This window comes from Sus scrofa, chromosome 13, assembly GCF_054392235.1.
Source record: "Sus scrofa isolate SSC_HxYL_T2T_F1_AM1 chromosome 13, Sscrofa_HxYL_maternal_Yorkshire_Landrace_v2.0, whole genome shotgun sequence".
In the NCBI taxonomy this organism is placed as follows: Eukaryota; Metazoa; Chordata; class Mammalia; order Artiodactyla; family Suidae; genus Sus; species Sus scrofa.
In genome coordinates, this window is record NC_139395.1 from 72187944 (window position 1) to 72213888 (window position 25945).

Below are 25945 nucleotides of genomic sequence, written 5' to 3' on the forward strand. Positions count from 1 at the left end.
ATAACTCACATTTCTTAACAGGTTCCTGCTAGCAGAAAAGAGAAAAAGGGCAGGAAGAGGTCCTTTGTCATATTTTTATTTTCCAAATGTATGAGTGTGTAACTTACTGGTAGAACTTAATTTGTTTTCAGAACCTTAGCTGCAAAGGAGTGTGGGGAATGTGATTTTTGCCTTTCTGGTAAATCCGTAATACAGAAGAGCACATTAAAAGGAGGGTGGAAAGGATTTTTAAAGAGTCAATCAACAGCATCTGTCATGCTGTCTTTCTACATTTGACCTTCTAATGTGTGTAAAATTAGTTTGAGCTTTTTCTCTATCCATTTTTAGGACCTAGGGTTTCTACTTCTATGTAATACTTATTCATATTCTTTTTTTGTTTTTCTAGTTGGAAGCCTGAATCTCTTTTTCTTGCTTCCGCTGACTGCAAATGACAATGATTGGAATGGCTTTAGAAAACATGCATCAGTGGAGTTCTCATTGTGGTGCAATGGAAATGAATCCACCTAGGAACCATGAGGTCGCAGGTTCGATCCCTGGCCTCACTCAGTGGGTTAAGGATCTGGCGTTGCTGTGGCTGTGGTGTAGGCCGGTGGCTGCAGCTCCGATTCAACCCCGAGCCTGAGAACCTCCATATGCCATGGGTGTGGCCCTAAGAAAAAAAAAACATGAATCAAGCATGGAAGATGTATGACACTACCTTGAACAGATCAGAATCTCCCATGAGATAGAAATGAGTTAATATTGAACTTTCATTTATTTAGGTCACTGAAATGTGGGGTTTCTTCATTACTTCAGTCAACTTTTTTTTTTTAATTTTTTGAAGTTTTATTGAAGTATAGTTGATTTACAAGGTTGTGATAATTTCCTGTACAATAAAGTGATTCAGTTATACACATACACACATCTATTCTTTTTCAGATTATTTTCCCACAAAGATTATCACACAATATTTGGTAAAGTTCCCTGACCAGTAATTCCATATACCATAGTGTACATCTGCTGATCCCAAACCCCCAGGCCATTCCCCCTCCCCAACCCATCCCCTTTGATAACCGTAAGTTTGTTAAACTTTTATCCCAGCTAGTAACATTCTTAAAGTTTGGTGATAAACCTTCATTCATCAGAATATACTGTAAATTGTATGGATATAATATTGGATTATTTTAGTTAGTACTGCATTGCTGATATTTACATTTGTATTAATAAGAAAAATGTGGCTAAAATTTTATTTTCTTATATAGTCAATGGTATTATATAATCTGATATGTCATGATTTTTGAATAAAAATTATGTCATAAAATAATATTGACAGCTTTTACTTTTCTTAAATTTCCCAGGGGGAAAAGAAAAAAGTAAAATGCATGTGTTCTGGATTGAATTATGTCCCTCTAAAAGAAATGTTGAAGTCCTAACTCTAATAACTGTGAATATAATCATACTTGGAAATAGGGTCTTGCAATAAAATTAAGAAGAGGTCCTTAGGTCCCTAATCCACTATAAGTGCTGTCTTTAAAAAAAAGGAGAAGGGCATGGACAGAGAGGAGAGGAGATGCCTTGTATAGATAGAGACGCACAAAAGGAAGATCATCATGTCACGACAGAGGAAGAATCTGAAGTTGTGTAGCTATAAGCAAAGGAATGCCAAAAACTCTAACAACCATGAGAAGCTAGGAAACAGAGAACATTGCCTTGTCAACATCTTGATTATTGACTTCGAACTTCAGCTACTATGAGAAAATAAATTTCTATTGTTTCAAGTCATCTAATATGTGGTAGGTTATTATGGAAGCCCTAGGAAACTAATACAGAATTTGGTACTAGGAAACATGAAACTGCTGTAACATCTAACTAAAAATTTGAAAGTGGCTTTGAAATAGGTAATGGGTAGAGGCTGTAAGAGTTTTTGAGGCACATACTAGAAAAAGTTTTGTCTTAAAGTGGCTGTTGGCAGAAATATGGATATAAAGGTGCTTCTAGTGGAATTTTTGATGGAAATGAAAAATGTGATCCTTGCTATAAAGTGGCAGAGAGCTTGACGATTTGGAAAATCCTCAGATTATCCATATTTCAAATAATTACAAAGTACGCTGGGAGAGAAAACACCAAGAGTGTGCCTGGATACTTTTTTTTTTTTTTTCTGTCTTTTTCCTATTTCTTGGGCCGCTCCAGCGGCATGTGGAGGTTCCCAGGCTAGGGGTCCAATCGGAGCTGTAGCCACTGGCCTACACCAGAGCCACAGCAACGCAGGATCCGAGCCCCGTCTGCAACCTACACCACAGCTCAGAGCAACACCGGATCGTTAACCCACTGAGCAAGAGCAGGGACCGAACACGCAACCTCATCGTTCCTAGTCGGATTCGTTAACCACTGCGCCACGACAGGAACTCCCTGGATACATTTTTATTAGAGAGATTAGGTATGGGAATCATGGATCCAATCATGCTATCTCAGCAGAAATGTTGCTGCTTGCACAGAAGAGGACAGAGATGGGAATATATGAATAAAGGTATTGGATATGTGGGGTGCTCTATGTAGGAAGTGGGTGGCTAGAGAAACTCAGCTGCAAACATGTATTATCTTTAGAGAAAAGAGAAGAAAGACCCAAAGAGTGGCTCAGAGGCCAGGGGGATTTTCAAGGACTGAGAGACCGAAGTCACCACCATTATGCGTGCAGATGGCATGGATGCTGCTGTGGAGGGCTGGAACTGCCCTCATGGGGCCCAATGGACAGAGCCACAAGGATTAATTTTAGGCCTTGAAATCTAGTGGAATTTACCATGCCAAGTTTCAGACTTGATTGGGACCTGTGCCTTTTTCCTCTTCAAATTTCTTTCTTTTGGAATGGGAATGTCTGCCCTGTGCCTAACCCACCAATGAATTTTGGAAATAGATTAACTTTTTCTTTCCCTTTGTTTTAGACATCTATGAATGGAAAGGAATTTTGCCCTAGCATGAAACATATCCAGCATCTCACTCATACCTGATGCTTTAGATGATATGTTCTGACAGTTTTTGAGTTAATTATATTTTGGTGAAAATTTTAATTCCGAGGGAAAGCCCACAAATTTTGTAACCTAGATGAAAAGCACCAATCATTAATTTTTCCAAAGATATATTTTGCCAAAATTCACACAAGATGAAATATGCAATCTGAATATGCTTATATCTATCTAATAAATTAAATTAATAACTAATAGTAGCTAAGGGCAAATACAGTGGCTGAGTCGCTCAAAGTTGACTATCAAAGCTTCTCCAAGCACCCATTAATAAGACTACAATCTTTTTACCGTCAGGCTTATTGATAAGGAAGACAACTCCATATCTGCACCACTGTGCACTCACATTCAGACAGATCTGTCTATGAAAAGCAGTCAATCATTCATTATAATCTCCAATCCAATCCACTGATTCCTGGTTGGACATGTACCTTAACATGAACTCTATCAAGAATAATTTTCTTTTTCTAAATGCTCCATCAGTAGAAATAGGAATGATCTCCTCAACTCTGACAGCCTCTGAAAGACACATGTGATTTAATGTAGGTTTATCTAACTCAAAGGAGTGGTCATCTTTGACAAAAAGGATTTAAACTGGTCCTGCAGTGAGAGAGCCTCACCAGCACCAGTCCCTTGGCCACCATGGTCAAGAAACATAGGGACAAAAGGTGAGTTTTCAGAAAAGACATAGGACTGGAGCACAGAAGAGAAGGACCCAGGGAAAAAGGCAGGACTTTTCACAAAAATTAACTCAAAATGGATCAAAGACATAAGCATAAGACACTAAACTATAAAATTCCTAGAAGATAAAATACAAGAAGGTATAGATGACTTTGAGCTTGGCAATGACTCTTTAGATACAACAACAAAAGCATGATCTATGAAAGAAATTGTTGATAAACTTGACCTCATTGAAATCTAAAAAATTGTGCTCTGAAAAAGACATTGTCAAGAGAATGAAGACAAGTCACATACTGGGAAAAATATTTGCAAAATACATATCTGACAAAGGATTGTTATCCAAGATGTAAAAGAACTCTGAAAAGTCACAAATAAGAAAACAACCTGATTTAAAATGGGCCAAAGACCTTAAAATATGTCACCAAATGAGATATACAGATGGCAAATAAGCATTATGAAAGGATGCTCTACCATCATATACCATCAAAGAAATGGAAGTTAAAACATCAGTGAGATCTCACTATATACCTACTTGAATGACAAAAATTCAGAACACTGACAACACTAAATACTAATAGAATGTGAAATAATTTGTTGCTGTGGGAAAGCAAAATGGTACTGCCACTATGGGGGATAATTGGCCAGTTTCTTATAAAAGTAAACATACTCTTACTATACAATCCAGCAATCATGCTCCTTATTATTTACCCAATGGAGGTGAAAACCTATGTTCTGCACATGGATGTTCAGAGCAGCTCTATTCAGAACTGCCAAACTTGAAATCAACATTGACATCCCTCTGTGGGTCAATCTAGGTATATCTAGATAATAAAATATTTTTAGTGGTTTAAAAAGCAAGAGAGAGAGTAAGAGAGAATGAGAGCTATTAGGCCATGAAAAGACATAGAAGAAAATTAAATGCATACCACTACGTGAAATAAACTAAGTCAAATATATATATATGATTTCAAATATATTTCTTTCTAGGAAAGGCAAAATTATGGAGACAGTAGAATAAACAGTTATTTTCAGGGGTTAGAGAAGAAGGACTGATGAATAGATAAACATAAAGTATTAAAAACTCAGTGAAACTACTGTGTGATACTCTTAACAGTGGACATGTGGTGTTGTACATTCTATGTGTTTATTACTGTGCATCTGTCTGAACATAGAATGCACAAAACCAAGAGTGATCGCTAATGTAAACTATGGACTGGCTGATAATGACGTATTAATGCAAATGCATCAATGGTAATAAATGCACCTCTTTGGTGTGGAATATTGATAATGAGGGAAAGCTATGTGGGCAGGGGGTCAGTGAGAAATCTCTGTACCTTCCACTCAATTTTGCTATGAATCTAGGATGGCTCTAAAAAATAAAGTCTATTTTTTAAAAAGAGTTCAACAAAAGCTAGGAGAGACCATGACCTTATTGCTATCTTGATTTTGGATTTCTAGCTCAAGAATTATGAAAACCAATTTCTGTTGTTTTAAGCCACAAATTATGTGGTGATTTATTACAGTAGCCCTAGGAAATTAACTAGCCTAGAATAAGTTTTCACATATAGTTTGGTAACTCTCACCTGTAAATCCATGTAGGATTATTATTTTTAAATTAGGGTGGGGAAGGGCTGTTGGAATGGAAACATGTCTTTGACTATCATTTCAATTTACTTCATGTTAATGAGTCTATTTGAATTTCCAATTTCTTGCATATTTTAATGAATGTGTCACGTCATCTCTTTTCATTACATGTTTATCAACATAACTAGCATGATAAAGAGTCTTCTTATTTAACAATCCTTCCTTTAGTTTATCTCCCCTTTCAAATTTTCTTATAAGCAGCAAGGAGAAATCAGGGAACTTTAAATACTTTGGTCAGAAAGTCTTTCAGCAAGATCACCCAGCTCTTCAGGCACATTTTTTACCTTGTACATTACAGCAGACAGCACTATTGTTAAAGTCCAGTTTTGCATAACATTTTCTTCACTTTTCTTTAAATCCTCATGTTCAAGGCACTTTAAACTTTCACTCACATGATCCTCAAAATTTTTACAACTTCTCTAGCTTCCTCCCATCCTTCAGTTCCAAAGTCATTCTCATACGTTAGAATTTTTGTTATTGGAGCATTCCATTTCCAAAATGCTAACATCTGAATTTAGTTATCTAACTGCATAAAAATAATCCCAAATTGAGTAGCTTAAAACAGCAAACTTTTATTATTTTGCATAGTTCCTGGGACCAGACACCTCGCTTTCTTGCCATATGATCTGGTTTATATTCTGCTTGAGTATCCTCACAAGATGGCAGCTGGCTTCCCTTAGGAAGAACTATGCAAGAGGGGGAACTCGACCTATTCTTACAAGTGACATAACATCATATCTGCTGTATTCTGCAGTCACAAAGACCAACCCTGGTACAGTGTGGGAAAAGACTACTTATAGGTCTGAACTAGCAGGAAGTTGGGATCATGGAAGGTGGTGGTGGATCTTTGAAGCTAGCTACTCAAATTATTAAAATGTAATCTGAGGAGTGGGCTTTGTCAAGATACCAAACTAAGCCTTTTTGATCTTTATCTGATAGTGATCAAATAGAATGGTTATGTTGAGATTTATTATATCATAGGGATTTATTTCTACGATTTGACTATGGCACTTGTAATCAAAATCTGACACATGATTAAAAATTTGTATAAGGTTTCACCTATAATCTCCACTATCCTGACCCTTGAGGATAATATTGTAATGAAGCTCATTTTTATAAGTGACATCTTCTTAATCTTAGTTTCAAATGAAGCATAAATGGGATTGAAGTGCTCATTTGGACTAATGATGCAGTCAGGTTATTTCAATTAGAGTCACCCAGCTACTAGTGAGCTGACTGTATCACTGGAACAGTTCTTTTAAACTACTGACCAAGTCTTGCCAGGCTCAGCAGGCAACATCTAATGTGATTACCCCCTGATGCATTTCAGCAGTTAGGAAGTCTATAAAACAATTTTAACAGGGCTTAGAAATACCACTTCTCTAAAATGGACTGACATAAAGTTAATTCTTTAGTGCATTTCATTAAGAGAAAAGTGTTTAACTTTCCTCTCTGCAAAGATCCCACTTGTTAATCTGAGAAATACCACCTGAAAATGCTACTGAAGTCAATAATATCAAATAGAATAATGACAAGCACTGACAGGAACTCAACAAATTCTACTGCAAAATATATTTCCCTATTAGAGTTGCGGTAAACTATGTTTGGATTTAGCCATCTTGGCAGAAGATTTGAAAGGAAAAGACACATTCATAGCTATGCAATTAGAGGAGAATCATACCAGCAATTAGCTGTAGTGTAGGTGTTACTTCTACATTGGCACCTATTTTTGGTTATTTATGCTTTGGCTTTTTTGTTTGTTTCTTCCTTTCTAGTTTGCAGGCAAACATCAGCCATCTGAACTCATCTTTGATAGAATCACAGAATGTTGGTTTTAGGAGGAAGTTTAACTGCATCCTGCTAATTTCCATTTAAAATGTATCTATTTGTGAAGCAATGGATTTTTACCTGTGGAATTTGATGGCTAATCTAAACTCTAGTAGTTTTAGTGGTAGAACTCACTGCCTTCTGACGGAGCCCATCCTAAAACAAGTCAATATGTTCAGTTAGAAAGTTGTTCCTCCTATTGAGTTTATCCACTTAAACTTTCCACACCTTTCCACACTTTGACATAAACTCTATATTTTTTAATATTTAACATGAGTCTCCTTCCTATTCCACAGGGCAATGTTCTAAATATGATGACAGAAACTTTTGCAATTCTGTTGTTGCTATCTTCATGAAGCTGAAGGATACCATCCTGTTTTGACTTGTTTACTATCAGGTTATCATTGATTTTCTTGTGATGGGGCTAAGCTCTTGTTTCTCATTCTGTCCAATGAGGTCCTTATAAGAGGTGCTTGATGGCTATTATCTCCAGATCATGAGAGACTTGGTCCTGCTGCCCACTGACATGGTAGGTGTGGCTACAGTCAAGATATGTCAATTGTCTTCCCCAATAGTATACTTCTTGACTTAGAGCTTGGGATGGCTGAATGAAATCACCTACAGGCTGCATGCCAAGATAAAACTAGTGAGGGCAGACACTGATCTGCAGACTTGTAAAATTTATTTATTTATTTTTTTAAATTTTATTTTCCCACTGTACAGCAAGGGGATCAAGTTATCCTTACATGTATACATTACAATTACATTTTCCCCCCACCCTTTGTTCTGTTGCAACATGAGTATTTAGACAAAGTTCTCAATGCTATTCAGCAGGATCTCCTTGTAAATCTATTCTAAATTGTGTCCAATAAGCCCAAGCTCCCGATCCCTCCCACTCCCTTCCCCTCCCATCAGGCAGCCACACAGACTTGTAAAATTTAAAATCAAGAGAAACATCAAAGCAAATGAAGAGAATGTAACCTCTTAGGAACTGACCCATGGAGAGTGATGTCAAATAGAGAGGAAATTAAGAGGGCGGTTCTGACAGTCAAGAAAGTAGGATGATATGTGGTCATACATTAAGCACTTAGAGGATTTACTACATGAACAGTTACAAATATCCAAATAGTACCCTTCTGGAATGTTGAGGACTTTTTCTAAATACAAGAATGAGAATCTGAAAGGTAGGATAGCAATATATGTTAAAATATTCAATAAACAGGCATTTCTTGATGGCTTGTATTGGGGAAGGTGATGTTTTAGGTACAGAGTGCACAATTTTAGGCAGTGGCATACTCACAAACTTATAGTATCACAGCAGTATAAAGATATGCTGATTTTAAAATTCTATAAGAGTTTTGTATCTGGACTACTGATTGGAAAATACATTTTAACAATAACAATTCTAAAAATTTTATAGAATTGCATTTATTGTGTACAATTTTTACAGCTTGAAAAATACTGACGATACAGTGTATTTGCAGTTTTTCTATTCAGAATTTAATGAATAGGCCCTACCTTGTATTTTACTTGCTCTGATTGGTCCTCTTCCAGGTTCTTTGGTCTGTCAAAAGATTGAAGTGTCAGCAGAAAGAAAATGGGTAAGAATGCAATAGAAATGCTGAGCTTTTCACATAATCCAGCACAGTAGAGTTGAGCTAATGTCGTCAGTGAGCTTTGTAAACACAAACTGCTATGCACTAGATTTCTCAGGGACTAAGGTAGTGAAGTAAGGTCCTAGATTTATGGTGTAAAAGCAAATCACTGAGAGTAATTACATTTTATATACCCTGACAACTATCCTTCAGTAGGAGATGTTATATTTATAAAAAGAAAAAAGCAGCTTGTCTATTAAGAAAGATCTTTTTATTAACAGTTACTAGATATTGCAAGGGATGGCTAACTGATCTCCTAGAATTCTTTTCTAATTACATTGTAACCAATTTCCATTTCTAGAGAGATGCAATATACATACTTTCTCCTTTTGTTCCTTTAAGTAAAGCTAAAAGCCCTGGATCCTTTATAGAAAACAGAAGACAACTCTGAAGGTGGAGGAAAGAAGACAGACCAAGGGAAAACAGGGTGGTGAATTTCTTAGGTTTTCTTTATAAATCTTGCAGCACAAACTTAAATGTAAAGAAGCTAGCAACTCAGGATAGTCAATGGGTGTACACAAAAATGGCTCACAAAAGCCTGCTCTCTCTAAGCAAAGAAGAAATGGGATAGCCTAGGGAGAAAGACAATTTTCAGAAAATTCTATATTACTCTAGTCAAACATCATTGAAAATATTATAGTCCCAAGCCCTCTAGCAAAAGCCAAGTGTCTAGACCACCTTTACCAGGATGCACCAAGGTTCTCCAACCTCTCACTAGGTGGTGTCAGAGAAGGCAAACCAAAACTGGATCTCACATCCTAGTTGGGCAATAATGAGCTCCCATCTCCCAAAGCAGTGTTAATGGAGACCATATGTGCAGCCTAGGCTTCACTCCAAACTTGTGGTTAAAAAAAGTTTCCCATTGTGGTTCAGTGGGTTAAGAACCCAACTTCATCTCTGTGAGGATGTGGCTTCAATCACTGGCCTCACTCAGTCAGTTAAGGATCTGATAAAGCCACAAGCTGCAGCATCATATCCACTGTTGCCGTGGCTGTGGCATAGGTCACAGCTGCAGCTCCAACTAACCCCTAGCCTGGAAACTTCCATATGCCTCAGGTACTGCCATCAAAAGAAAAGAAAAGAAAAAAAAAAGAAAAGAAAAGAAAAGAAAGAAAGGGGGGAGGGAGGGAAGGAAGGAAGAAAGGAATAAAGGAAGAAAATAGGACAGGATCTGGGAGGTTCACCTTCTCAGACACTCATTCCCATCATTTTCTTTCCGCACTCCATTCTGCTAAAGCTCTCCTATCTTAATTTTTAAAAATTAATTAGCTAGTTAAATGAGCCAGCACTTAAATCAACAAGTAATTTTAAATAAAATTAATAATTTTTTTATTTTCCTGACAAAATCAATAGATCTAGACATTTAGGTGCAAAGTAGGCTAGAGCTTAAGAGAATTTACTCTCTTAAATGGTCATGCATTCTCTTGTTAAAAACAATCCCTGACATCTCCTATGGCCTCCCTATAAAGTCTAAGTGTCCACTGCCACTTGATACTGAGTTTGCAACGCTGCTTTTCTATTGTCTAGTGAAACAATATTGCTCTTACCCATATTTCAATCAAGAGTAAAAAAAAAAAAAAAAAAAGGAAAAAGAGAAAGTGATGTTGTTTTTCTCATACCTGTCCTAGTTTTCTCTTTTATATAATCTTTTGGGTTTCTCTAGGCACTTAAGTCTATAAGTCCTACAATATGGCCTCTAGATCAATGGTTCCCAACTTTGGCTATACATAAAAATCCTTTGAAGAAGTATTTAAAATCCTGATGTCCAGGGTGCACTCCAGACCAACAGATGTGGGTGAAATTCAAGGGCCAATTTTTAGACCTTCCCAGGGGATTTCAATACACAGCTAGGCTGAGAACTTCTGATTGAGATAGTCACATTTTCTTCTGTTTCCTCAATTCTAAGATTTGGTAATTCTGAAGAAGATTGTCTGAAAGACTGGAGAGGTTCGCTATATTTTGTGTAAGCTGTATTCTGTGTATCTAGGACAAATGTGGGGACATTGATTGTGAACCTCTGCTCGCTGAGCTGAACAAATCTTAACAACCCTTTAGATGAGCAGCCCAACTTAATAATAACTTCCATACCTAGAATAAAAGTATTACAGACTAACCTTAGGTTGAGGGCCAAAAGGCTATGTAACCATTTTTTTCATCCTAGGTTTCCTTTCCTTTTTTCATCTCTGATTAAACATACTCAATTCACAATGCTTTACTTGAGTCATACATTTATGGTAAATATAATGAGAAAATTAAAAAAAAACATAACTTATTCCAAACCTACTCATTTTCTACTTAAATTCAGAAAGGTGATCAGAAATTTGAAATTCTTTTTGCAATACTAGGTGAGAAACTTTTGCTCCTGGTCACTCTCCAAGGTCCAGATAACAGGTATCTAGTGAATGGTAAGGCTAGTAACTCCAAGTTTTATGGGTTCAATAACCAGCTATGAAAAGGCCTGTGATGACCAAGAGCCAGGGGCAGAGCTTGGAATGAAATGGTCTCTATTATTTGTTTTCATACTTGTTCATTCTCTGGAGAGTTTAGAATATTCCACACAAAACCACGTTCAGTTTTCAGGAGTGAAATTTCCATGACTGGAAACACATCAAGGCTTTTTAATAGCAGATAACTTTTTACCTCCTCTCTGAAGGGCTCCCGTTCAGAACAAAAATGTAATATTGCTTGGAGTGTTATCGGTGCTCTTATAAAATGCACTTGGGCATTCTGGGGATTCATGCTTAATGTCTTTCTATAATTTGTGAGAATGTGTGCAGAGTCCTTATAGCATACTAATAACATCGTGTTATGCCATGTAGCACCACAGGGCTGACTTCCATGAGGATAAAGCTATGATGTTTAAGGGAAAGATGAAGCCTAGAATTGAAAGCTAAAAGGTAAGGTTTTAGAGAGGCCACTGGTGACTTGGTATTAGAGTAACTGACAAATATTAAAAATAGTAAAGATATTTCTGCTTATCTTAGAATAAAACTCTAGTGGCATTGGAATGGCAAGCTTATAAGAAAATTAATCACTCTATGAGCTGTTTTTTGACTTTCTGCAGAAAAAGATATTGAGATAAGTTTAAAGATATTCCCCGAAGTGGAGTATCTACCAAAATAGGTAACCTAAAATAGGGTGTCGGCCATCTTCCGTGAGTATCTATGTATGCATGTGTTTTCCTTCTAAAAATATTAGCTTTATACCAGAAACAACTTCAGCTAAAACAAATGTCTTGTGTCAACAGGAATTCTGTTTTATAATTTTACGTCAGAAAGTGAATTCAGACCCAGGCACATGCTTATGTTTGTGGCATTGCCTTTAATTTATATAAAATCAAGTAAGTTGCTTAGGCTTGGAGTTCAATAAAGTCAGTGCAGTGAATCCATTTGTATTTAAGTAATAGGTTGATATATTGACAATGAGAATCAGGACTGAAGCAACATTAATTTTAGGTGGATAGCAAATATGCTGTTTTCAAAAACTCATGAAACTGCTTCTTTCATAGAAGTAATGATGAGAATGGCATAGTTATGTGAAGAACAGAATACAGAATAAGTACAGTATAAATTGTCCTCTATTTCATAAACAAAAATCAGGGTTGGGAGAGTTCCTATTGTGGCTCAATGGGTTATGAACCTGACTAGTATCTATGAGGATGCAGGTTTGATCCCTGGCCTTGCTCAGTGGGTTAAGGATCTGGCATTTCCATGAGCAGTGGTGTGGACACATATTCGGCTCATGTCCCACATTGCAATGGCTATGGCATACGCCAGCAGCTGCAGCTCCGATTCAAACCCTAGCCTGGGAACTTCCATAAATAGAAAAAAAAAAAAAAAAAAAGGATTGGTGATAAGTAACTCAATAGTAAATTTGAGTTTTACTTTTGAAGAGAAAATAAAATGTTACAAGTTTCTCAGGAACTCCTGTAGATGCCAGGTAGGAATTGAGAAAAAGATAATTATTATGCTAAATAGTGTCATATTGGATAAATGTTTCCTTGTTGAACTATTACACTCAAGTGAGAAGCTATGGTGTGTGTTTTGTTTGTATTCATTATTGTCTATTTTGAGGTGGCATTATGCCAACAGATTGTAGGCAAAACCTGATGACTATTCCCTAAAGTGCATTAATTATATTATTAAATCACCTTTTCTACTACATTTTATGAATGACTACAGAAACTTCAAGGTTTTAAAAATGATTTATATAATCTAATCACTCATGTATAATTAATTCCACTAATTTGCATGAGTGTTTCAGGTCATTTTGATATAATCAGCCATTGTTGAAGGGTTTTTTTCCTCATCAATTAAACTAATTGCTTTTCACATAGGTGTAGATTGAATATTGATTCCCATTTTTTTCAACTCACTTGCATAAGCAAATTATGCCTAATTGCTAGCTTACCACATCATTACACAGTTATCATCAATTATACAAAAATATACTCTACTAGACTAATGATTTCTTTGTGGCATTTTGTAGGGCTTTTTAACTGTGATACTTGAAACAATACTGTAATTTGAAAAAAATTAAACACCATGTTTAAAGCAATAACATAATAAAGCACATTATGGTTAACAAATATACCAGCCCCACCTAGACAATTATCTTAGAAGATAAAGAATTCTTTGAAACAAGTCAAAAGAACCTCATTGTTTTTATTAAATATCATGAATACACATGTGCAAATATTGGATTATAATGGTTTTAAATTTTTCAGCTCAATCTCTCTTGTGTCATATATTTATCTCTTTTCTACATTATGAAACAGCTCTGAGAGGATCTGAAGAGGTGGGGAATTTCAAGAACCAGTGATAGCCCAAGGATATTTTACAAAGTTGGGAGACAAAAACTCTATTCATCATGTATTCCATGTGATGAATTACACTCTTTTGGTGATTTCACTGGACATTTATTTCACTATTCTCTAGGTTAGATCTTTTTAAAAAATATCAAAAAACGTGAAAATAATATAACCCTAAGAGTCTCCTTATACATTTTGATACCATATGATGTAATTGTCACACGTTAACCCTTCATCGACACTGGAGAGATAAAATCCAAAGCCTTTATTAAAGTGCTTTTTAAAACATGTGGGAGGACTGTCTCAGTATGAGAAGCTTATTTTCGTTCTCTGATATCCCACTAATAAAATCATATAAATATGAGCCATTTTTGCATTGGTGTTCAGCTCATGGGAGCAGACTTCGCTCAAATGGATGCCATGTGGAGCAAAGTAGGTTTCCTAAGGCTATATCCCCACCTACAAAGAGAAGTGGAGGATGAGAAAAGCTTCTCAATGACGCTGATACTTGAAACTGCTAGATAATGGGTCTTAGATTACTGATGAGCATCACAAGAATCAGTTCTTTAAATGCTCTATAGAGCTAACTTTTCTCTTTTCCTTTCCAGTAGAGTTGGTGGAGGGAAAGAGCACAAAGAGTATCTCATTTTCTGATGGTATTTCAAGTTTGTGTAAAGGAAGGTAGCATTTTTAGAAATCATGAAAGCAAAATAAAGTCCCCAAAGAAGCAAATAATTTCTTTCCTTTTTTTGCAGTTTCAAGAGCAGTCCAAATACAAAAAGGAAAAAAAAAAAACTTACATAAAGTAAGTGTATTAAGAATGCTACTACAGAATAATCTATCATAGAAAGTCCTAAAATCTGTCACTGTTATATCTAACATTTGTATTATACAGAGTTATTATTATATTTGGAGAAAAAATCTTGAGATCTTTGAAATCACCAAGTTGGCATTACCAAACTACTGATTCATGGTAATTTTATAATATCTGAAATAAATTTTGTTTAATCTAAAGTTGCTAACTAGTGATGAAAATAACATTTAAGCTTGAACATTATTTGACACTCTGAGATTTTTGGTTGATTTTAAATCATTTCTTCAGTGATGAAAACAATAAAAACCTGATCTAAAGCTTAATGGTGAATCCAAGTAGTTTCAGTCTAAGAAAACAACTGTTTATTATGTTCAGCATAGTTATGTTTCTACTTTCATTCTACAGGACAAAAATGATTGACAAGCTGTGTTCACAAAGCGTATTTGTACCCAATATTATTTCCTTCTTCTTAATGGTTATTGAGGTCATTGAAGGCCATCTTTTATTGTTTATCATGACTATGCACTCTCATTTCAAAGGTTGACTCAAGACCTTCCAACATTAACTTAAATTAAAATTGAAAATAGCACAAGTCATACCTGAAAGTACTCAACAAATATACACATTAACAGTAAATTAAAAACTCCACAGAATAGCTACTACATACCTTGCTTTAACTATTGCAGAGAGATTCGTCTCTCAAGCAAAATAGGGTAAAGATACTATTCTTTTTTGACAGGCTCATGCTATTGCAAAGCAGAAAGCAAATGTAGATCTGCCCTTCTTCCCCTACCTGCTTACTTTTGGTTATATCTTGCAACAGATTTCAAAGCAGATTTCAAAGGGCAGCATCTGTTGTTTGAACTACCCATAAAAAGTTTATGGAGAGCTAAGTTTATAGATTGCTAATGGTTCAAGAAAAGCATGGGGAGATGATAGAGAGATTAGTATAGAAGAGAATTTGGAAAAAAATACAGTGAACTCATTCTCTACTTGCATAATTAATTTTGTCAATAGGAAGAAACCAGAGTAATTTATATATTCATGGGTCCAACATATATTCTTTTTTAATATCTTGAGTATGATTTCATTCAAGGTTTCCCTGGAGGGGGCATGACAGAGTAAATGGTAAATTTAGAATTCTTTTCATTTAACCACATGGATGTTTATTTTGTTAGGCAATTATAGTCAAATCTTTAGCATAGAGTTGGTCTGGCAGAGTATTTTGAAAACATTTCTGAGCATTGGCCTATAGGCTTGGTATTTAACAACTTTCATTTTTTATCAACATAAAATTCTATCGAATGCCTAAAGCAAGGAACTGTGGATTTTAAACTTTAGAGATAACATTTCTATTTCAAAATGAGTGAACAACTGGGTGCTCTGAATATTCATTTATGAATGATGAGGTATGTGTGAAATACTAAACTATTAAACCTTAGGAGCCTCTATCATATCTGGCCCTGCATATTTGGTGACAAATGATGTTTTAAAAGGTATATATTTCATTGTTATATAAAACAGGTAAGACTAAATATGAAAATACCTTCATGATATTTTTCTTATTTGTATCATGTGCTAGAAAACCATTTCAGCTTCAAAAAAATCTTTGAACACTGACCAAAATATGTTTTGTTTAGGAACTAAGAAAAGTAGAAGTGCTGAGCTAAAAGCATAAGAGAACATATATCATGTTGTAATAAATTACCTGCAATGTCTAAGAAGATGTTTTTTGCAAGCAAAAATATAAATTATATATATCTACACACACAATGCATCTATATGTACACACACACACTTTATTTTCAAAGTATAAGTGAATTAGATAATGCTAACCAACATCATAAATTCTCATGAGAAATCTCATTTTGAATTATAGGAAAGCTTCTTAGAAACCAAGTGTCAGATATTAAAGAATCCCTCTCATCTATAAAGTGTATTATTACTCCAAGAATATCTAAAAATCTGGGCTAAAAAAGCATGGAGTGAGAAAGAATGGGGTAGGGAGAAAAGACAGGAAGGCAGATTGTCAGATCTTTGTAAAAAATTCTTCATTGGTTTAACTGGAAATTTTTTCTACTGTATAGTAAAAAAGAAAATGTCATATCTTGTAACAGTAAGTAGTTTAAAAAAAATCTGTTGGATCATATCAGCATATTCTCCTAACACAAGCTAAATAAAGTAATTTGAGCACTTACCATATTCCATTTAAATTTCTATTTATCTTTATCTGTCATTAAATTCTACTTCAAGACACAGCCATATATCTCCAAAATATAACAGTGTTCAATATATAGGTAAAAATTAAATAGATTTTTTTCTCTAATCTTTTAAATTTTAATCCTCATCTGTAGCATTCCTATTTGCATAATTATATGATTAAACTATCTAACTGGTGTGAAATGCTTTCTATATGACAAAAAAATGCCTTAAAGCATTTCTTATTAACTCATTTATTCATCACAACAACCCTATAAGATAAGCACTTTATTTATCCACTTTATACAGAGTTGGAAGCAAAGACACTGACCAGAAAGGTTATTTGCCCCAAATGAATGAGTAGCAAAGCCAAAATTTGATCTCAAGCTAATAATCATTACAATGAACCATCCCTGTTATCAAAATTAACTAATGCTTTGGGTCAAGGTAATTTTCCATAGTTGCAGTAATAGTATACACCATTAACAGTCATGTTTATAATATACATGTTATCATTTAATTAGAAATTGAATTAAGGCATGGCAAAAGTTGGTAGCTGAGCGTGGAGGCAGGTACAAACTTAATCTGATGAACAACCAATGTAAGCAACTTCTCTTGAGGCTACAACCATTGACTTGGGGGCAGCAAGAGATATCAGGATAATGCTAAGAATGAGAAGAAAGGAGAAATGAACCCAAATGGAAGACATGAAAGATGAATTTACCTGACCTGATTATTTAGCCTTGGGCTATCCCTGCTGTGTTCAGCATGCAGTAATTGTAGGTTTCACCTCACACACCAACTCGAGGTCATTCATTGAGAATAGCTGCCTAGAATGTGGTATTGAGATGGAATACAACATCTAGTCTAGGCTCTGTTGAATTGTATTCTGTTGTCCCTTCTCAGGGTTTGTGATAAGTATGGATATAGGCTATAATGTTCTACACTTCCCCTGCCATATATCTTTTACATGCCCTAAATTCACATTTTCATGCCTTGATAATTGACTCTTACTCTCTTAGAATCACAGATCTGTCCTGCACCAAAAAAAAAAATTGTTTGATATTTGATACTTGACTAAGAAACATATATAACTTTAGAGATGTGGGCAGTGTTCCCTACACATACACTAGTATAGACTACAGGGAAGTCAAATGATGGTTGTGTTCAGAGAAATCACCCTTGAACACTATTAACCGAGTCATTGCTGACAAACATGGCACCATAAATTCTGTAGGTATACATTACATGGGGGTGTATGCAGCTTTGTGTCTAGTCTCAGATATTTTTCAATTCACTTCAGTAGCTTTACATTGAGAGTTTCAAGTATGTTACCAGTTGAATTGTTTCCCCCCCAAAAAGATATGTTGAAATCCTGATTCCTAGTACCTCAGCATGTGAATTTATTTGGAAATAGGGTTGTGGAAGAAATAATTACTTAGGATGAAATACTGGGGTAGGGTGAACCTCTACTCCAATATGCCCAATGTCCTTATAAAAATAAGACATTTGAACATGAAGATTGAAAAGTATTGAGAAAAAATAATGTGAAGACATATAGGAAGAAGATGGCCATGTGACTAGGACAAAGCATTTAGGAGCCAGGGAATACCAAGGACTTCTAGCACATACCAGAAGCAGAAAAGGTATAAAAAGATTCTTCCCGAGTGCTATCAGAGGGAATATGGCCCTGAAGACATTTTGATTTTAGACTTCTAGCTTCCAGAACTGTGAGTCAATAAATGTCTATCATTTCAAGCACTTATTTTTTTGCTTCAATTTGAACATTTTAAAACTGAAAATATGAATACATATTCTTTTATTTTGTGCAGTTGCAACTTCATTTTCATTGCTGTATAGTATTCTGTTGCAATAAATTACCATGCTTTATGTATCCAATCATTGACTTTATCCATTTGGGGCTATTACAAATCATACTACTACAAATGTTTTTGTCCTTATCTTCTGATGCATGTCACATGTATTTCCATTGATTGTATGTTGAAAGAATGGAATTAATGGCTAACAGAAGGTGTTTATGCCCTGCTTTAGCAGACAAAGACAAATAATTCTAAATTATGAGATCAATTCACACTGTCTCCAGTCTGAGGCTGCCATTTGTTCTATAGTCTTGATAACACTTGATATTGTCAGTCTTTTAAAATTTTTAGTTGAATTCCTACAATTTGGATGGAGGCATAGCATTATCTCACTATGATTTCTAAGATCTATGTAACTTTAATTCTATAATAGGCAATTATGTTTTGAAATAATTAACATCAACTTATTTTGAACTTACATATTTATTTGCTATTGGTGGTGATATCCATGCATGATGAGAATGAAAGACTTCTTTCCTAGCTTAGAATGCTGAAACTGATCAGCAAAATGGCATTTTTTACTGTGAAGAAATTTGTTACTTTAGTTCTTCACAGCCCACTTCTGTGGTCTTGTGGTCATAAAGCATTATGTTGATCCTAAATCCTATATGTTATCCTTCCCATCAAGTTGATATTGGATAAAAAATGACCTACAGAATGATTGACAATTCTGAATTGGCTATATATTGTGGTCGCAGGTGATTTGGAGATTAACTGCCTTTTAAAACATGACTTCTGTATAGTGCCAACAAGAGAGAAGCTCCCCAAGCTGCTTGCTGTAAATGTCTCCTCTCTTTACTGTTATCTTGTTAGAGAGGCTTTTATTTTCCTTCAACAATCACATACTCACGGAAAAACAAACTGGGGCTAAGTGCAGATTTTGAATAGCAGCACAAATGGAATGATCTCTGTTTTAAACATGTCTCAAATACAATTTGTAGTTTTCTGGTACAGACCCTGTTTTTTCTACTTCCTGGATTGCAGGTAGAAAAACATTGACATTCTTCAGATGACCTCCCTCTCATTAGAAAGTAATTGGTTAGGGGAAACATGGTATGAAGTGTTTTGTGCTAGTGGCCTGGACTTAAGTAGCAAACTCTATTTCTTCATCCCCTTCCAGGTACTTATTTGGTTTCTTCATATTTGAAATTCGATTTTGAATATGAAAATGTTACCTGAACCCCAATTCAGAAATCCTTTGTAAGGAAGCTGAATAATTTGCTCCCCTAAAAAAATTTACAATTAATAAAAATAAAAGAATCATCATCAGAAGAAATAGCCAGCTACCTGTAATTGTAGTTATAACTTGCTTTTACCTAAAAGGTGATGACAAAAAGATACCTGTTTTATTAGTGATTTCAAGCAAAATTTCATTTTCTTATGGAGAGGACTCAGATAAACACTGTAATAAATAGTGAAGCTACCCAGCACACTATCAAGGTAGCTTCACCCATTTCTAGGTGTGAAGTAAGGCGCTGGGAGCATTAAGTAACTGTGACTATAACATGCCGCAAATGAGACTAGCTTTCTTTCAGCTCCTTTACTTTCAACTGAAAGTGAAAAATGTTTATCAACTGAGGTCAGGCTCTGGAAATGAGTGGAAATATAAAACACAAGCAGCACAGAATTATTCTAAATTGAATCCTGTGGGTAGATATTTGTACAGTAACCCCAGGGGTCTACTTTATTTTAACTTTCCAGAACAACTGAATGGCATTGAAAGACACTTATCTATTCAAAATTCATGAGAGAGATGGAAAAATGATGAACTCTAGCAAAAATTTCCCAGCCTTTTTGCTAAGAAGAACCAAAAATGGAAATTTGCTGTAAGACTAAAAAGCTTATAGTAATATTAGCAAAGGGATGTACTTCAGGATTCAGGGTGTGAAAACAATTTATTAAGTTCCTCATTGACATAACTTTGGCCAACCTTTGTAAATCCTCAGCCATTTGGAGGGGAGGAAAGGCTTGTGGTATTTCTTATGATAAAGGATTTTTGATAGTGTGTAATCATTTTACAATGGTTTAGAGTAAGTTTGGGAGTTCCCTGGTGGTATAGTGGTTAGGGCTCAGCACTTTCACCACCGTGGTCCAGTTTCAATCCCTGGTCTGGGAACTGAGTTCCCACTTCAAACTGCTGCATGCCATGGCCAAATAATAATAATAATAATAATAATAATAACTTTCAGAAAATAAAAATAGAGTAAGTTTATGTTGTTTCAGTATGTGCATAGTGAAACATTTGTGACAAATAATAAAATAGTGAATAAAGTATTATCACTTGTTGCTGTTGCTAATATGTTTCAAAAAACTATAGCAGTTCCTAGCATAGAGTGGGAGATTTTAAACATTTGTTTTTCTTTCATATGTGTTATATTTTTCATTTGTGACAAATTACATTATAGTCTAGGCGATCTCAGTGGAAAAAAAATAGATACTAAGTGCTTCTTGGAATTATTGGAAAGCCTGGAGAAGGTGGCCCAGGAAATAAGCAGTACACAAGTGTTTCATATTTTTGGCTTTATGGTGAACTCTGCTTTTTACCAAGTCTTTAAAAACCTGGGAGATCTTCATTACAAGAAGAAATAATAACTTTTTGTTTGGACAACAAACAAATAAGGAAACAAATGATGATAGAAATGGTATCTAGCAGCAATAAACCCTAATATATATCTAATAAAATACTAAATGTTATTAAATTATGATTTACATATTTTGATGCATAAACAGTTAATTTGATGATATAAATGGACAATCTGGTGTACTCAAAATCTCCTGGTGATCAAAATGGTAAGATTTTTATCTACTGAAACTTTAGTACTTCACATTATTGTTGAGTCAATTCTTTCATAGCACATTTCTAAGAAGGGGAAGCAAATCTAAAAAAATCCACTAACACCAGAGAAAAAGTAAAATATTCTCCATCTGGTGAAAAAGGAGGGTTATTATTAACCAGATCAATGACTATATTTTTGAAATACAGTGGAAATGTCTTTGTTTTATAGAAATGCTCTAGCCAAGAGCCCACTTCATTTTAACTTCCCTAAACTTACTTAAAATGTTTGGGATCTTATTCCCACAATAATTCATTTAACTTATACAGTAAATTAAAAAAATATTGTCTAGTTTTAGTGATAAATAATTGATGTACATCATTGTATAAATTTTAACACAAACAGCATGATAGTTTAATTTATTTATATTGTGAAATGATGACCAAAATGATGTTAGGTTAACATCCATATTCTCATATGGATACAATAGAAAGAAAAAAAAAAAAAGAGAAAAATTTCTCCTAGTCATGAGAACTCTAAGGATTTACTTTCTTAACATTCCTACACATCATACATCAGTGTTAACTATAGTCATGGTGTATAGTATATCCTCAGGATTTATGTCTCTTACAACTGGAAATTTGGACCTTTGGACCATCTTCCTCCAGTTTCTCTCCCCTGACGTTCTACCTTTGAAACACAACCTGATCTCTTTTTTTTATGATTGTTGCGTGTGTGTTTGAGTCCACGGTTAAGTGAGCGCATACAAGTCACATGCATAGGAGTTCCCGTCGTGGCTCAGTGGTTAACGAATCCGACTAGGCACCATGAGGTTGCGGGTTCGGTCCCTGCCCTTGCTCAGTGGGTTGACGATCCAGCGTTGCCCTGAGCTGTGGTGTAGGTTGCAGATGCGGCTCGGATCCCGCGTTGCTGTGGCTCTGGCGTAGGCCGGTGGCTACAGCTCCGATTCAACCCCTAGCCTGGGAATCTCCATATGCCCCGGGAGCGGCCTAAGAAATAGCAAAAAAGACAAAAAAAAAAAAAAAAACAAGTCACATGCATAGATTGTGTTCACACAGTATACAGAGAGTCTACATCTAAATCCTACTCTTTAAACCTTTTTCTCAGCTACTGGGCCACAATCATGGGACTCTGGAGCAGATGACTCTATTTTCACCTTTGTAGCTTCTTTACAAACCACAACATAGATGCAAAATTCATGCCTAAAATTACTTAAATGATTGAAGGCATGGAGCCAGTCTCTTACTATATCAAAATCTGCACAATACAAAGTTTCAAGTTTTTAACTCAGAAAAAATTTCAGTGAAATAGTAATTATTTTCCTGTCACTAATTTTATCATAAAATACACAAGAATAATAAATGGATTGGAGATATTTTTAACCAAAGTAAAATGAGATTTATCATTCATTTATATGTTTTTTTCTAATTACATGTTGTACGTAACCTTATTTAACCTTCACAAGTTGATATGGTAGGTGTTACACTTAATTTCATTTCATAGATGAAGAAACAACAGATATTTACCCAAGGTCAGAGAGTTGTAAGCAGTATATAATTTATGTGTATTAAGATATATATCATATTATATTGATGTATGTGTTATACATACACATATTAATAAAGGTAATGTATTAAGTAGTTTATGCATGTGTGTATGCATGTTGCTAAAGAACAATATCTATGGAGCTCAAAGAAATATTATTAGATTTTAATTTAAAAAATTTATAAATGTAACTTTTCCCCCACTTTGCTAATGTTAACAGATCCTTAGGTTGTTTTCATTAATTTAATGAAACCAGCCCACCCCAGTATTAAATCCATTACAGACAGTTGCTGAATCAGTGCACTATTCCCTCTGTGTATAGCATCTCATATTTTAATTATTTTCCTTTTAAAGAATATATTCCCTAGAGAGGACCCCTCTGGTAAAACAAAAGCTGGTGGACAAGGTCTTGCTTTCTTTTTAAAGATCTGTTTTTAATTGAAACTCATTCTTAGTCCCTGGAGAAGCACACTTTCTTTTCCTTCTTTATTTCTTTAAGGTATATGCACTTGCTTCAGCTCTGCCCATCTTTAAAAATACTGTTGCTTCCCCAACTGCCTCTTTTGCATGATGAGGTCATTTTTACTATCAAAATCACTAAAATGCTTTCATACAGAGAGCCAGAGGAAGAAAAAATTGAGTAGCCTTTTTTCTGGAGTCTTGTTTTCATTTGTTCTGACTTTTTCTCTTGGTTTTGTGTCTATCTGACCATATGTGTGATGAGAAATCACGTGGCAGTTATATGAGACTGTTGCATTTGAGTTGGCTGAGTTGTAACTCATTAAGAATAAGGCTATGTCTCAGCTCAGTGGCAGAATTAACCCTGAATTGCCAAATGGTTCATTTACACAGGTTCACAACTGACAAAGAAAATTCCATTAAGCAGAAGACTGGTATAGCACATCTGCCACTGTGATTTCTGGACACTCATGCATCCCCAACTTAAATAGGTCAGTGCATTGTTATAACAGATTTTCAGGAGCATGCTTTGGTTTTCTAAAGCAGGAAATAAACTTATTGACATATAAGGGATAGCTCAGAAAATTGAAGAAATGTAAATGTTTGAAGAAGAAGGCTTGGGATAAACAAAAACAGAGATAGTTCCAGTAGTCTAGGAAGTAGGACATTATGATCAAAATACTCAGGGCATGTCACCTGGGATAAAGCAGCTAAAGTGGTCTCTTCATTTTTTGATCACTCCATTCAAGGTTGAGACTCTACAGTGAGTGGAATAGGAGAAATGTGGTTTATGTGCACAACCACTTGAGCAGGATACCATGATGGACAATTCCACTAAAAAGACCAATCCATCAAAGTGAAATTGGGAGTTGTTGCCAGAAGACAGGAAAACTTATCTGGATTGGCAAAAGCAACAAATTTCTATTATAACTCCACTGTAATTACTAACAACTTAAACATAATATATTACAAAGATTGCTTAATTTACAACATAGTTGAAATCTAAGATCAACATTTTCAGAGTCCTCTACCCTATTTTCAGCCAGAGTATGATATCAATGCATATTTTAGGAACTTAATGGGATTAAGATAATGTCTTTATTAAAGGTTAATCTGAGCTTTTAAGCATCTTCAACTAGAGTAGAGAATTTTGATTGATTCTTGCAGAATTCACTTGAAATATTAAGTAAAAATATCATCTTAATAGAGAAAAATAAATTGTTTCATCAATGAAGCATTAACCAGTACTCAGTATTTCAACCCTTTCCTGGAATGTAGTATACAGGTCATATCCCCCCGGATGTCTCTCCAGACACTCAGGCCACAGGTATTGAGGATATTAAGGAGTATCAGGGTCTCACTGCTATGGCCTTTAAGAGGCTACTGCAGTATGTAAGGTATTAAAGATGCAAACATGTCCTGTGTTCTTCAAAGCTGCCTTCCATTGTCTCTCATATCAGCAGCAGAGTTGCAAATCTGGCACAGTAATCTGAAGGCCATGGCAGAGCAGTCTCCATGGGATTCCTAAATCTAACACCCTGGCCTGTCAATTGTGGCCTCATTGTCTTCTCAGCTTGTCCAACATGTGGCTATGGAAGCAGAAAATGGAGCAACTGCTCTATGGCCCCAGGCTCTAACCACAAGGTTGAATTCTGGTGTGTTCTCCTATGTGTGTCTGTCTGGGAGAAGTATCAGCTCAGTTTATGCTGCTCTTTCAAAGAAGAGAGTTTTTATTTTTCACACTTGGACTTAACTTTTTTGTGGGAAAATCACACATTTGATGTACAGAAGGTTTTTGTTGTGTTTGGAAGGATTTTTTTGTTTGTAAGGAAGGGTTACCAGGCCCAAACTGCCCAAGATCATTTTAAGTAAGATCTGCAAACGAGTTAGGGTCATAAGTAGATATAATACTGAGTAGAAAAAGTACTCTACTTTATCACCATTTCAGCCTTCCCAGGAGAGAAGGAACTGACTCTGTCAGGTTTATAGTCCAGCAGGGTTCAATTTACATCACTGGGAATAGTCCATTAAAAATGATATAAGGGGAGTTCCTGTCATGGTGCAGTGGTTAACGAATCCGACTAGGAACCATGAGGTTGCGGGTTCGGTCCCTGCCCTTGCTCAGTGGGTTAATGATCCGGCGTTGCCATGAGCTGTGGTGTAGGTTGCAGACGCGGTTCGGATCCCGCGTTGCTGTGGCTCTGGCAAAGGCCAGTGGCTACAGCTCCGATTCGACCCCTAGCCTGGGAACCTCCATATGCCGCGGGAGCGGCCCAAAGAAATAGTAAAAAGACAAAAAAAAAAAAAAAAAAAGATATAAGCTTCCAATTTAAGATAGATATCTTAGTATAATGATTGCCTTCCGTTCTCTTTGAGAAGTGAATGAAATACAAATTTTGAAGGGAATGCATAGTTTACAGAATGTATTACATTACTTAAACTATTTAAAATTGCCATTTCTGTTAGTCAAAATGGTTGAACAATGGCTATTTCCCATGTTTCAAACTAGCATAAAGTGCTAACAAGGAAGATCACTAGAGGTGATACAACTGAATGAGAGCTAAAAAAAACCCAAAAAAACAAAACAAAACAAAACAAAAAAAAACTAGATGGGAGTGGATTAGTGGATGAACAATGTGA

General features: G+C 35.4%; 1 long non-coding RNA gene across 1 annotated transcript in view; it reads right to left on the reverse strand.

Moving 5' to 3' along the window:
- The window catches only part of LOC146397403 (uncharacterized), a 336760-nt gene that overhangs the window by 297168 nt on the left and 13647 nt on the right, over positions 1-25945 (reverse strand). The gene's annotated exons all lie outside the window — the stretch shown is intronic.